This window comes from Triturus cristatus, chromosome 7 (assembly GCF_964204655.1).
Source record: "Triturus cristatus chromosome 7, aTriCri1.1, whole genome shotgun sequence".
NCBI lineage: Eukaryota > Metazoa > Chordata > Amphibia > Caudata > Salamandridae > Triturus > Triturus cristatus.
Genome location: NC_140590.1, coordinates 1,677,128,709 through 1,677,144,286, shown reverse-complemented (window position 1 = coordinate 1,677,144,286; position 15,578 = coordinate 1,677,128,709). Strand labels below are relative to the sequence as shown.

Sequence of the window (15,578 nt, the reverse complement as noted above, 5' to 3'; positions counted from 1 at the left end):
TTTTTACCATTGTCTGTCTTGTACGTAAAGTGCCACCACCCTTCTTGTCTAACCACAAATAATTGATGAACTAAACTGATGCTATATATATTCTGTTACAATACAGTTGTGAAGAACCAGGGCTGAGTGAATATCTCTAAAAATTAAAATCGCAATTTGCAAGCCCGCCTTTTTCATAAAACACAGCACTTCATTTTAATTTGAAGTAAAAAAATAACCAACACAAAAACAGAATGTCCGCAGAGAGACTTTTCAAAAACTTCCAATAGCATTTTGGCCATACACGTCATGCCACAAGCCTTTTTCTTGCAAATTGGCAATTCAGTTGGACAAAAACGTCTGGTACTATTGAGTTGTATGAAATTAATACATGAAATTCTACAGTAAAATATTGTCAGCGCTGTATGGGTAGACAGATTGCAGAATCATCAGACGTTTTCCCCATTCACTAATGTCCGGGTGTATGCTTGAAAAATCTAGAAGGCTCATAAATGCTCCTTTGCATAACACTTCAGCCTACAAATTCTTGCCATCTTCCCACAATCACTTGCAGAGCAGAACATTTGCAGTTTTGAGGTTAGGAGTAGGGGAGGCTGAAGCTGGATTATCAATTGAAAGGATAATCCTCGCACAATTGGGATCCGCAAAGGCGTTCCTTAAGAGGGTCAGAGGAAGGCATGACCAAGCGTCAGCCTCAAAGGGACCATCCAGTGTAGAGATTGAACAGTTGTCTTTAACCCCTCCAAAATCTCCAGCAATCACCAACTGTAGGCATTCTAGAGAATGTTGCTTTGTTTGATGACCTCTGTTCAGGGTTTTAGATATATTGTGACATAATTTACCCGAAAGGACCCTCTTATGATGGGGTCCATTGCAGAAGACTGCCCTAGGAGCAGGCTGGTTGGTTAGACCCTCTTTGATCATGAGTGACCAGGTCACTGAGGAAGCATACTGTGCAAAATGCTGTGTTTCTCTTGTTCTTTGTCCCTTTCCTCTGGCATTGGCTGCCTTCAGAGTCTGATACTGTTCATTGCTTCCTAAGGAATACGTTTTTATACTGAATGTGATTCTCTCCAGTATTCCTTCCTCCACAAACAGAGCCCCAGGATGTTGAGGCACAGATTAGCAAATTTGTGCGGCACAGAAATGTAACTTTGCCAGTACACTGTTGGACTTTTTTGCGGCATTATTGCTGAACTTTTTTTTTTCTTGGAATCATTCGTTTTCAGAGGTAAGTTAATGGACACTACTCCATCAGAGTATTCCATCTTGATAGAGGCATGTTTACGGTATCTGAGGGTGTTTGTTTGCTATTGCCATTTATTATATCAACACCAGAAGGATGAAAGCCTGAACTGATTCTTCCAGGATTCAGACTCATAACCTGCTAGTGACCCTAAAAAGTAAGCAACAAGGGCTTAACTCCTTAAGATACTTGCTGCTAAAACACCTGGGCCTAGATCTACAAAAGTTTTGCATCAGGCTTGTGTTACTTTTTTAGCGCAGACCCCATGCAAAGACCAAAAACACACCTTGCTGCATGCTCAAAATGTTCCCTGCAAGAGCTCACAGCAGCCCCCACACTCTCTCCACTCAACAACAGACCACAGCACTCCTCACTCTTCTCCCTGCACAAACTCAATGAATGCTCACAACACTCTATCAGGGCAAGAGTTCTCTGCACCCATCACAGCTCTCATTACAGGAGCTCCGTGCACCACTTACCGACCTCCTGGAGCTCTCTGTACCTCTCCTTCTCCATCATGCAGGTGCTGCCTGTGACCTTCAGGGCTCTCACTGCAGGAGAGCTATACACCCCTCCCTTTCCTCCTTGCTGAAGCTGTCTGCACCCTCACAATGCTCAATACTGGAGATATTTGCACCTCTCATTACCCCCTCAGAGGGAACACTCTGCACCTCTCCCTGTCTTCCAGCAGGAGCTCCCTTCACCCCTCACAGCACTCACTACATGAGTTCCCTATGCCCCTCACTCTCCTCATTAATTCAATGCAACTTCACAACACTCCCTGCAGGAGCAGCCTACAACCCTCACTCAAGTCCCTGCACTCTCAGCACCGCCTGCTTCCCTCCCTGCAGGAGCCCATTGCATTCCTTGCATTCGTCCATGCATGAGAAGAAGGAAAGCGGCATTCCCAGACTCCCTGCAACCCCCTCAAAACCTCTCACAACCCTCTTTGCAGGAGGAAAGGGTGTGGGTGCAGCAACCCATGTCTTGGTCACTCATTCCCTGCCTCAGCTACCATTGTCTCCCACAACAGACTGATACCTACATGTAGAGGAGGGTAAGACACTGAAAGCCTGGCTCTGGCTTAACTCAAAGTCTTGTTCGAACCTCGAACCCATGACAAGCCAAACTTTCATATGTCTTCTGCCTGCCACCCACGTCTAGCCTTATGCACCAAGGGGTAAAAACAGAACATTAACATGTGTGTTAAAAAGAAGAGACATTTAGGAGCAAATTTGTACAAGCTGCAACCAAAAAACCTTGACTAAGCACAGCTTCCCTGCTTAACCAAATTGCGTAATCCTAGGCAAATATTATTTTACTGATCCTCATTATTTTTCACTTTCACATATCAAAGAACCATCAAATGCATGACTTCAGAATACCCACTGTACAAAAACCTTTTGTGCTTTTTTTAATAGACTGTAATGTTTATATTTCTACAAGAAGTTTGGCCACATACAGGGTTCACTTTACAACTATCTTGAATCTTCGTTCACTAATGGCGCTGTTGCCAGGGTAGGGGCGGTGGCAGGAATAGTTCTACGTTCATCTTCAAAAACTATCGTTTTCAATAAATATTCTCAGTGTTATAATGTGAATTAGAACATTGGAATGTTGAGCGCTCCATTGAAGACAAGGGAGTAGCTCCGAACTTATACCAATTGGTGTAAAACCTCTGCTCTAACATACCAATGTTTGCCTTTACGTTTCTCCCCTTTTATTTTAGAACATTCTACACTTAGTGGGTTGAATGTTCTATTAGCCTTATAGCCCTTCTGCCTCAGGCATTACCGGTTGCTAAAGGCCCTCTCCCTCATTATAGGCCCTCACGTTATACGGCTATAGTTTAATGTCAAAGCGTCCATATGGTAACATTACATGCAGTCTCCGCCTCAGGCCTGAGCTGACCCACTCGACCTCAAGACAGTCATTTTTTTTTTACATCCTTAGGGTCGCCTCTTACATTCTCTGCCTGTTATTAGGTCTCGTGTCATGCTCCTTGCTTTCTGCTGGGGTCAACTGCTATGATAAAAGAAGCAGCCACTATTCACAGCTGTAAAGCGGCAGGTAATTCTATTACCAGCCATTAACCCCTTGCATGCTCATGACGGAACCACTCCGTCATGAGCCACGGGCGCCGTGTGCTCATGACGGAGTGGTTCCGTCATGCTGCGGCCGTTGGCGGCCGCTCCGCCCACGAGGCGCTGTTTCCCCGCCTGTGCGGGCGGTCAACGCAATTGGGCGGGGTCGTGACGGAACCACTCCGTCATGAGCACAGCTCGCCCGTGACTCATGACGGAGTGGTTCCGTCATGAGCATAGCAGCGCCGCGCTCACCCCAAACCCCCCCAGCGCCGTGGCAGAATTCGCGCTGCAGCGAAGGGGTTAAGCAACTCAAGGAAACAAAGGTCTCTGATAGCATGAAACATTTTGCTTTCACAGCTGGGAGGCTATTTTACTGGCCAGTATATTAAATATCATGGCCTTCGCACTCCTTAACAGACATTATGATTATTTAGTGGATCACAAAATCACACCTTTGTTTGAGGGTTAAGTATGTCAACACTTTCAATAAAATAAAATATAATTCTAGGAGAAATCTGAATTTGAACATCTTTATTATTTCCTTTTTTCTTCACATAGAAAACAATTTCACACTTGAAGAAAAGCTTAAACATAAGGCAGTCTGGGGCAATTTCTTAGACTTACTACACAACTGACATACTTTAGGTGCACATTTAGAAGTGCAGGTTGAGTGGAAAGACCATTGAAAATGTTTGTGAATGCCCAAAAGTTACAAGTATGTGATTGTTCCCCACAGATGCATTGCTCACTGCCACTGATATTTACGTTTAACAACTGTATAAAAATGAGCTTATCTTGCAGGTTTCCATAGTTGTAATTGAAATTTCCACATGGAATTATCCACCTTTCCTAATATCAGGAAATGGGATCATTGAATTCTAACTGGAGATTCTATTTGAAGAACTCAGGGCCCGGTGTAGAGTTTGGCAGACAGGGTGCTCCATCACAAATGTGGTGGGCCTCCATTAAAGGCATAGAGATCTCCACCCCGCCAGCAAAGATCTCTAAATATGGCGGGTGGTAGTCCGCCAGGGCAGCTGAGGTGATTACCGCTGCTCCACTGGAGACCAACAGGATGCTTAGAAATCCCTTAATCAGGCCATAAGTGCCTCATTTTGACATGGGCGGGCAGCCGTTCAGGGCACCCTCACCTACACATGCCCAATTTCAATCGTTCATATGCTGGATGGGCTGACGCACTTTTGAAAACACCCAGTGATGGGAGTGATGCCATGTTTTGGCAGTAAACTTCTTTCTTCTTTCTTAGAAACAAACCCTGCTTTTTGTGAGGAAAAAAAAAACAGCAGCGGCCCATGCAGGTAAGAGCAGTGCGGTGGTGAGGCGTGTGGGGGGGGGGGGATTTCAACAGACGACGACGAGGGAAAATTAATTATTTATTTAATTTCCCCCTCATGGTCGTCTGTCAAATCCCCCAACCAGGCCCCACCACTCATACCTGCACGGGCCACTGCTGAAAACCCCCCCCAAAACATTAGCTATTTCTCCTTGCCAGTTTAGTTAACTGGTGATTGGGCGGCTGCCAACGATTGTAGAGTGGCAGAAATGGCAGCGGCTCTGGTGGCACTCAGTCAGGAGTTCCCCTACTTGTAAATGGAGCGTTGGAACCGCTAGTTCCAATATATGGTGGACCTCCCACACTGGCAAATTTTAACTGAGGCCCTTGAGTGTTGCCCCTTGTCCCCTGTAACCGTTCAATAGTTTAACCTAGGTTGTTGTTTTTTACCGTATGACATTTACGTGTGACCCACTGTGCTGCCCATCTCCCTGGATTCTCAATAAAAATTAAACGTACCTCAGCATTTCCTTATTCCGGACATTGGCCTCCAAATGTCTAGGGGCCTGATTATGAGTTGCTTGTAGTATTCCAACCCATGGGCAAACTCCTATTTTTGCATGGTTCGAAATTACGAGTTGGAAGGTATTTAGCACATCTGATAATTATCAGATATGTTAAATAGCTCATCATTAGTTACATTTTGGCAGGCCAAACATACAATACTTACTGTATCATTTTGGTGGGTTAAACACCAAAATCAGCATGTTATTCCACATTAACTCGTAATAGGTGTTATTTATCGCATCCGATAAATAACGTATCCTGTGGTATCAGGGGAGATAAATAAAGTGGCAGCTGGCACAGTTATCAACGGTGCGGTGGGGGACTGAGCGGGGGGGGGGTGAAGTCAACAGATGACGGGATAGGTAAAATTACATTTAAAAAAAAATAAAACCACTTACCGTTCTCTGGCCACATCGCCTAGTCAGCGACACAGCGGGCAAGGTAATTGGTTTATTTATATCTTTATTTAATTTTCCCTAGCCTGTCGTCTGTTGACTCGCCCCCCCACCCCACCCCACCTCACTGCCTTACCACTCTTACCTGTGACTGCCGCCACTGGATAAATAGCATCTTAACTTGTAATCAGGCCCTAGGATTGGCCATGAGCTTCTGTTGGCCCTCCCATTTGTGAAGAAACAATTTTGCCACCTCGTGGGCAGCTTTGGTATTTTATTTTTTTGTGTGGATTTAATTGTAATTTTGGAAATCTTCCCTGCTGCAGCAAATGGAAAGTTAATGTTTAAAATAAAGTGATACAAGAACTTTAAAATGACAAATCATCATGCAGAGGAAGACACTAAATAAACGTGTCGCCGCAGTGCTTAACATGAGAAATTAGCAATACTTAAAAGTCATGCAGTTCGTGATGAAATGTTATAGCAATGTTGAGAAAACGAGACAGTCTTACAAAAACATTCATGACTGTCAGCAGCTCGGAACCGTAACTACACCCTGCCGAGTCCTTTCTGTTGACGTATCACTGACGTAAGGAACGTGCGTCACCTGTTCCCAGTCCAGCTAAAGACACCATTTGGGGAAAGGATGTGGTCTCACGGCTAGACTGCCGACAATGGAGCTGGGAAACCAAGGTTCGAGCCTCAGGGTCGACTCCACATCTTGTGATTCTGGGCAAATCACTTAATCTACCTGTGCCTACCAAAAATGTGAATGTGTCCTGGTGTGCCGTAACCGGTGCTCATGTAATGCGCTCCAATGCATTTGGGTCGAGTTAGCACTATGTAAATCTGCAAAAAAACATATTGCCCGCGGTACAAAGGTGGAGAGTGAGAGGTGGCTCACAAACAGAACACAGTGCAGGCAAAATGCTTGTTGCTTGACTGCCCACACCTCAAAGGTTGCGTTTGTTATGGAAAAGAAAACAGATCTAATTGTTTTCGCCTGTAGTTGTGAATGCATATATTTTACCGAAGTTCATAATTTGCCCCATTAGTGGATAGCCCCGGTTTTATCGGATGGTTCCCCAAAAACATTCTATTTGCTGCATAAACAGTTTATGGCACAGGAAATGTTACTACTGACAAAAAACATTTTGTGGCAAAAATCTGAAATGATTTGTGGCGAAATCACAGGAATATATGGTAACAACAATTCAAGTTTCTAATGGCATATCAGTGTCAAGTGATGAAAGCCCCACTCTCCCCTCTGATGTTCTTGTTTTTGATATCCAGAGCTTTAAGTTGGATGAAAAAATGGGTGGGGGGGGGTGGTGTCTCTAAAAGGGGCGTGGCAAATCTTTTAAAGAGGCTTGGCCAACACAATTCGGGGCATGACCTAGATCATGAGAGCTAGACGCGTCTGCTTAAGAAAATCTTAAATTTGCATTCAGCAAAGGATAATAAAATAGCAAAAGGTATATTTATTTTACCAAAAGCAATAAAAACAACAAACACTTTAGAACGCATATACAAATCTAGGAATCTAAATGATGCCTTAAAATGCCTTATGCTAAATTGGCAGCTTTTTGATCAGAGCTAAACTGATGGTCGCCCTTTCTAAGTCTGTGCCGCCTCTCCCAGTAAACTAGTATTTGGCGCAGTGTCCTATGCTTTCTGCAGCCTTGCTAGTATGATTGCCAGGCAGGCCTAACATAAGTATTTGTAAAGCACACATTCACCTGGCACTGAATAATAGACGTTTATTGTTACCCAATTCAGCAGTACTCATTTTATCAACCTCAGAAGGATGAGTGGACCCACTGGGATTTGAACCTATGACCATGAGGTTAAACACAGGCCCCCACATTGGGCACAATAATTCAGTAAGTCACCAGGTCTGGCACACTCATTTATAGTTGTATCTTCAAGACCAATCTGTTGTTGTTTTGGGTCCGTAGCTATCCACTAGTAACAGGCTCCACGGAGCAAATAAAGTCATCTTCTAAGCACTGAATTTGGAGAAAACTTGGGACAGATTAGAATCTAGATTTAGTTTCCTTGTTCAACTGTTTGGTACCGCTTTGAAGAAACTGGAATTACACACTGAGAGGTAATCAAAAAAAAGAAAAGTAAAAAAACCAAAACCCTTGCCTTTCCGTGTCTGCCGGTTCTCCGTGTTCCTTCTCTTCCTGGCAAGTCCAGAAGCAGGAAGCACCTGGCTCCCCTAAGCCAATCAAAACTCTGCAGTGCAGCATTATGATTGGTGTGAGCGCCATGGTTCTGCACTCAGATGGGGACTTGGGGCCTGGGCATGTTCCCCACCAGGCAGTGCAAGGCAGCCTGGTGGGAACATGCTAAGTGTGAATAATGCTTTGCCGGGCCAAGACGGCCGGCCAAGCAGTCATGCACACTCCTCCCAGGCTCCGACCCTAGCTCAGCTTCGCCCCGGCCTAACCCAGCTCCGTACCAAAGAAATAGAAAATGATAATAACAAAGTTATTATTGTTTTATTTAAAAAAATGTCTGCTCTCAGAGCAGTGGGGCGACGCTTCTCCACCATATCCTTTGTCCTAGTGCATCTGCTTTTTTTTAAACTTACCTGACTGTATGGTTAATTAGATAAACAAAGTGTCATTATAAACATAACAGTAAAATACAGTAAATTGTAAAAAAAAAAAAAAGAAACAGAAAATAATCATTTTCATTTTCGTTACTATGCACCAGGCTCAGACAACGAATTTAGCAGCATCATATACAAGAATGCTCCACCTGACGAATGCACCTCGAGTGATGATTTATGGAAGCCATTACCAAACTAAATCTCTTCACAAAAGTATTTGTTGTGGCCTCTGCAAGGTGGAGACTTTGGGCAAAGCATTACACACAAATATGTGTGACTTCCACTTATTCATGTTCTTACTGGATTTCGAGGGTCATGGTTTTCACAGCCCCACTCTGATGGGTTTTGCAGTGCTAATTATAATCTAAATATAAGGAGAACTCACTTGGGGGCTTATTTACAAGCCCATTGCGCCACCCGTATGTCACTTTTCCCATGTTAAAAGTGACTCAAAAGTGGCGAAGGGGTTTGTAAATCTGCCCCTTGGTATTTGCCTTTTTGCGCCTTAAGGGGGCAGATCCCTGGAATAGCAGCAGCACTTTTCGTAAAAGTCAGGAGAGTGGTATTAAAATGTACTGAGATCTCCAAAATAGTGCTCCCAGATTGAAAACAGAATTTAGGTATATCCCCACCAAGTGCCATCCATAGCTAACCTTCTTCCAATGTGCTTTCTGTCCATGGATGATTCCAGCCCAGTTGCAAACCATACAACATCCACCAGGAAAGGCCAAGTCCACAGGAAATCACGAGGAACAGCTGCAGTTGGCTCTGAAGTGAGTCTAGCTACACTGCACTGATCAGGGAAATGGGCAATGGTTGCCCTGGATACCTTTAAACACCATTCGGGCTCTCCTCTTCCAGTTCATTTCCGGTTTTCTTTTGTGATGGAGGGGAAGTGTTACTGTGACTCGTGTGCACTGAGTAAGCCATGTTTGTCAGGCCTGTCCAGCAGTTTTGCCTGCCTAACAGTTTGTAATGCCAGGACTGGGCCTAAAATGCCAGGGCATCGAACCTGATAGGGACCCCTTTTGATACCAACTTTTTAAAAGTGCCAGTACTCAGCACTGGCAAGACCTGGCCCACTCAAAGCCCTGTATATACCCATCTAAAACATAAGCATCAGGACCATGGTCAACCATGGACAGAAGAAGAAATCTATCCACTAAACAAGAAACATTCTAAAGACACGATAACTGCAACTATATTTCATGTTATCCATGTTATATAGCTCACATTGTGCTATTGGTATGGCTTTGAAGCACTACTGGACAGGGGACCTTATTCCCTTATTTTTGAGGATTCAGTCACAGACTGTATTCCGGTTTGGTTTCGCTTTTGAGTTTGATTTGGTTTATGAGTAATGTTTTTAAGACTTTGTTGATGTTTACAGCAGTGTGATTTAATAATTGATAGGTGTTTGGGTTATAAAGCTTTATGGTTCTTACCAACGCACAAATTTAGGCCTATTTGGTTTGTCCGTTGCCTGCCATGTTGTTACTAGAGTGCATTAACTGTAGGTAATGTTAGTAACGGTGGGTGTAACAAGCACTTAATTCTTAAAAGAATAAGTGCAGTGGCCCAATGTTTTGCTCAGAAGCCTGCAGTCAGCTCTTCCAGTTGTCCAGGGTGCTGAATGCCAGTGCTGTCTAGTCTTGATCCACCTCATGCCTCTTTCAGCCACCACCTTACATTTGCTCTCCTTTATATCACTCTTGTAGGTTCTTTTTCAACCCTGCTCTCTACCTTTGGCACTGATTTGTATGTTTCTCTTCCTCTTTAATCCCTTTCCTCCCCTCCTCTCTCTGGGTCAAAGTGGTAGTTGAAGTCTTGGTCCACAAAAAAATGAGTGCAATTGAGCCCCACTTTCAACCACCGAGTTAAATAAGGCAATGAGTGTTAATTCTGTTCAAGAGGTTTTGTTGTACTATCAGGCTATTTACTTCTCAAATATTTGAGAAAGAGCATCCTGAAATATGATTGAGGGGATCAGACACAGAGGAGGTGGCTGTGCATGGAAGTAGGCTAGTCTTCTGCCAAGCACGAGCACACAGTGTGACCTTTCTGTTTATGAAAAGTGGTTCATCCCATCTCGCTTGCCCTTCATCCCCTTCCATACGACACCTAAAATGCCTTGAATGCTTGACAATCTGTGTACTGTGTTGAGATTCCTGAAGATCTCTGTGGAGACCTTGAGGGACACCGGAGGAGCAGCTTGACTCCGACCGAACTTGGTACCTTGGTGCCACAAGTGGAAATGTACTGTCTAGTTCTCCCATCACTACAGAAGTCAAGAAGCATGCACACATGATCTCTGTACTGCACGAGCATCAGCCTCATTGAGGGGCATCACACTCATCAGCGATGAGCTTGGGGCACTCAGCATACTTCCAGCAGTGTTTGTGCCACATAATTAGACTGCACAAGCCTGCAGGGACCCCCAGACATTTGTGGACTAATGAGACTTAAAGCAGCTAATTTGCTAATTACCCAATCCATCAATCAATCAATCATTTGTAGAGCGCACTACTCACCGGTGAGGGTCTCAAGGCGCAGGGGGGGGAAGCGCCTACTGTTCGAACAACCAGGTCTTGAGAAGTCTCCTGAAGGTCAGCAGGTCCTGGGTCTGTCACAGATCGATGGGGAGGGTGTTCCATGTCTTGGCAGCGAGGTGGGAGAAGGATCGGTCGCCGGTGGTCATTCGGTGGATGCGTGGAACAGTGGCGAGGGCGAGGTCAGCGGAGCGAAGCTGGTGGGTGGGAGTATAGAAGGTGAGTCGTTTGTTGAGATATGCTGGTCCGGCGTCGTGGAGTGCTTTGTGAGCGTGGGTGAGGAGCTTGAAGGTGATCCTCTTGTTGATGGGGAGCCAGTGCAGGTCCCTCAGGTGGGCAGTGATGTGGCTGTGGCAGGGGGTGTCGAGGATGAGGCATGCGGAGGTGTTCTGTATGTGTTGAAATCTCTTCTAGAGTTTGGCTGTGGTTCCTGCATAGAGGGCGTTGCCGTAGTCCAGCCTGTTGGTGACGAGGTTTTCAAAATGCAACGTGGTATCATTCATAGGTGTATAGGCGCCACTAAAAGAATCACACACTATTTTTCTATTCTCTACTTCTATGACGGTGCTGTAGGGTGTAGAGAACCACAAACTCTACAAAGGGAAGCAAGGCTTAGCACAAATTTTTCTAATTCCCCAGCACACGTAAATGTAAACTTTAAAGTATATGTTTTTCAACAACAATCATAGTAAGCAACAAATGCATCGCAGAGTCATGAGTCACGTCTTCTTCTTTTCTTTTTTATTCAAGAAGCCTTCATAAAAAACTCCACAGCCAACACGTGTTTCGTCGTATAAGGAAAGTAGTCCCACGACTTTCTCAAGGCTGTACAAGTGAAAAACATATGTAATTGATCACATACCCAGTTTCTCCACCTATCCACTCATAGACTTGTGAGATATGCAAATTGAGTTGCTTTTTGATTTATGGAATTTCTCTCCATTCTATCATTTTAATTATTCACGAGAGTAACTACGTTTTGTGAAATCTTGATACAGTGTATTGGCCTTTTACATATGTTTTTCACTTGTACAGCCTTGAGAAAGTCGTGGGACTACTTTCCTTATACGACAAAACATGTGTTGGCTGCATTTGTTGCTTACTATGATTGTTGTTGAAAAACATATACTTTAAAGTTTACATTTACGTGTGCTGGGGAATTAGAAAAATTTCTGCTGGTGACGAGGGCCTGGGTGACCCTCCTTCTGGTTCCAGTGGGGATCATCTGTAGATCTTGTGAAGCATGCGGAGAGTGTTGAAGCAGTAGGAGGAAACGGCGTTGACTTGCTGGTTCATTGACAGAGATGAGTCCAGGATGAACCCCAGGTTGCGTGCATGGTCGGTGGGTGTCGGCACAGCTCCCAGCGAGGTCGGCCACCAGGAGTCGTCCCAGGCGGAGGGGGTGGAGCCGAGGATGAGGACCTCCGTCTTGTCCGAGTTCAGTTTCAGGCGACTGTTCTTCATCCATTCTGCGACAGCCTTCATTCCTTCGTGGAAGTTGGTTTTGGCAGTGGCAGGGTCTTTGGTGAGGGAGAGGATCAGCTGGGTGTCGTAGGCGTATGAGATGATGTTGAGGTTGTGCGATCGGACGATGTTGGCGAGCGGTTTCACGTAGACGTTGAAGAGGGTCGGGCTGAGGGATGATCCTTGGGGTATGCCGCAGGTGATCTTGGTGGCTTCGGATCAGAATGGAGGGAGGCGGACTCTCTGGGTTCTGTCGGTGAGGAAGGAGGTCATCCAGTCCAGGGCTTTGTTGCGAATCCCTGCGTTGTGGAGGCGTGTGCGTAGGGTGTGTTTTGCAGACAGTGTCGAAGGCAGGGAGGTCTAGAAGGATGAGGGCCATGGTTTTGCCGTTGTCCAGCAGGGTCCTGATGTCGTCGGTGGCGGCGATGAGGGCACTTTCGGTGCTGTGGTTGCTGCGGAATCCAGACTGGGGTGAGTCTAGGGTGTTGTTCTCTTCGAGGAAGCGGGTCAGTTGTCTGTTGACGATCTTCTCGATGACTTTTGCCGGGAACGGGAGCAGGGAGATGGGCCGGAAGTTCTTAAGGTCTTTTGGGTCTGCCTTGGGTTTCTTGAGTAGGGATCTCTGCGTCTTTCCAGCTTTCCAGGAAGGTGGCGGTCTGGAATGAGTTGTTGAAGATCTTTCAGAGTTGGGGTGCGATGATGGAGCTCGCTTTGTTGAAGATGTGGTGGGGCAGGGGTCTGACGGTGAGCCAGAGTGGATGGTGTTCATGGTTGTGATGGTGTCTTCGTCGTTGACGTGGTTCCAGGAGATCAGGAGGCCGGTGTGACTGGGGGGTGATGAGTCTAAGGTGTCGGGGGGGGTCTGGGTGTTGAAGCTGTCGTGGATGTCTATGATCTTGCGGTGGAAGAAGGTGGCTTGAGAGTCACAGAGGTCTTGTGATGGTGGGATGTCGTTGGAGCTAGAGCTGGAGTTGGCGAGTTACTTCACGATGTTGAAGAGCTCTTTGCTATTGTGTGCGTTGTTGTCGATGCGTTCCTGGAAGGAGGACCTTTTGGCAGTTCAAATGAGTTGGTGGTGCCAGCGGCTGGCGATCTTGAGGGCGGCGTGGTTGTCCGGTGTTTGCTTGTGGCGCCATTTCTTCTCGAGTCTTCGGCAGGTCTGCTTGGATGCCTGAAGGTCGGCGGTGAACCAGATGGCCCTTCTGTCGGTGCGTCTGTTTAAGGGTTTTTCGGTCGGGGCGAGAGTGTTGGCACAGTCGCTCTCTTTACCGTGCAGCAGCCGGCATTGAGAAGGGGAGGTGGGAGGGCGGAGCAGCTGGGAGGCGGGTATGTGGCGAATGGGCGAGTGAGGTTTGTGGGGCCGCAGGGGCTGCAGCGGCGGGAAGAGGAGCGGGAGGAAGAGGCAGGAAAGGCAAGAGGGAGGGAATACGCTGGGGAGGAAGGGCAGAGAAGGAAATGAGAACAGCAGCGGGGTGGGAGACACGGCACAGTAAGGTGGTGCTGCGCGGCGTGGGGAGCGACCTGCCTGAGCATAGGGTCAAGGGTCGCTCCCAAAGAATAATTTGGGTCACTTAAACTTCGGATTTCCTAAAAAATCAAAGTCCAAAACCACCCAGAGACCCGTTACTTAGGAACAGAAAGAGATCCCGGAGTTGTTCTTGAGAGATCTCACAGGTGTAAGAAAAATAACTTTAAAACTCTTGGCCTTCCTAGTCATACTTTAACTGCACCCTAAAGCCTGTTAGAAGATGTACACAGAGACTCCAATTAGAGCATGTAGATGATAAGGACACCAGATGGACACAATGAAGGCAGTATCCCTTGGACCCTTACTCCTCACACCATTTGTGTCCAGTTCATCCTTGAAAGAAACGTAAGAAGACGAAGGAGGCTGACCTTTGAAAAACCTTAGGACCATCCATCGCAACATTCACAAATCAGGATCTGCAAATAGGCCGCAGGTCTCAGCCACCTACCTGTAGTCTCCACCCTCTTGACAGTTAAAGTGACCTTCTCCTCTGTTATTGTCACCAGTAATACTGAAGGCCTTGCTATATGACTAAGCAGTGAAGCTAACTTGGTGTCCCATTTATCGCTCAGGTGTGGGTCTTTGTTAGTAGTAGTTTGCCTGTCAGGCCAAGAAAGAGTCCCTTGCATGGGGCCTATACTTATTACCATCATCTGAAGAAATGAAAATGTGATGGGCGGGAGGTTTGGGAGATGGAAGTAGGAAAGGAGTTATCTACGGTCAAATCACCTGGACATGTAGCTGGTGTTGATAAGTCGTATGACGCAGATAGCTCTAACCCAGTCACAATCCCCAAAAAAGACGTAAGCTCCTCATCAATCCATACTCATTGTCCTGACAACCCTAATGCAAGCGTCTAAGGAGATGATAAAGATATTGCCATCTAAATTTGCTGCTAGCCAATCAAATTCCAGAATCAAAGTGCTAGGTAGAAAAGTCTCAATTTTCCTCCTACTGGCTACAAGAAGGCAGTAAACAAGAGGCCCCTTAGAGAGACGGCAGTAGCTTTCAGCCCAATTGGAATACTTCTTTAGTGATCATGGGAATATTGTGAAATTCAGAAAGTCAGCTCTGCTCTTTGAAGGTGAGAGGGATAAACCTAATTCCATGACCAGTGGAACATATTTGTTACAAATGTACCTAAAGTGACAATCCCTGAACCACGATAGCCCCCTTTGCAAAAAAACCCTTTGTTGTCTGACCCACCCAACAGAAAGAAGTTGTACGTGGTACTCCTTCATGAAAATGATTGTTTATCAACTATGCATGTTCAAGACGGATTGCATTATCAGGTGAGGAATAGAATATATACTGGGCAATCTCTTCAAATTCTAAGACAAGTAGCTCTTGTCTTTATGCTTGACCCAATTCATAGTTTTTGTTTATCTTGGTGTATTCCGAAGGACATATTGCTATTTTTAGTTGTTGTAAGACTCCATCTAATTCCAAGAAAAGGCCTGATTGGCAGTAAGTGACTCTTTAAAAATGACAAAAAAAGTGACTGAGGTGGAGCCCCTGTCCTCTTCTCCTTAATTATACTTTCCAGTGTCAAAACTTCACCTTATGGCATGATTGCTCATGAAATGATGGAGCAATGCAACGAGCCGATATTTTGAAGTAAACCATCTGGCAAAGAGAACTAAGCCAAAGAGGAAAAACAATCTGTTTTATGTAGTAGTTGGTGACAAAGGGTTGTACTACTGAATATCAACCCCCAGAATATTGTGGTACAAGAGTATCGATGACAGAATGTTGAGGGAAAAAATATCAAAGGCTAGGTGCATATAGGGAAGTATGGATTTACCATTCCTAACTTCATGTTTACGTA

At 45.5% G+C, this 15,578-nt stretch overlaps 1 protein-coding gene across 1 annotated transcript in view; it reads left to right on the top strand.

The window, feature by feature from the left end:
* Positions 1-15,578, top strand: part of CDH26 (cadherin 26) — a 379,962-nt gene that overhangs the window by 228,788 nt on the left and 135,596 nt on the right. The window lies entirely within an intron of this gene.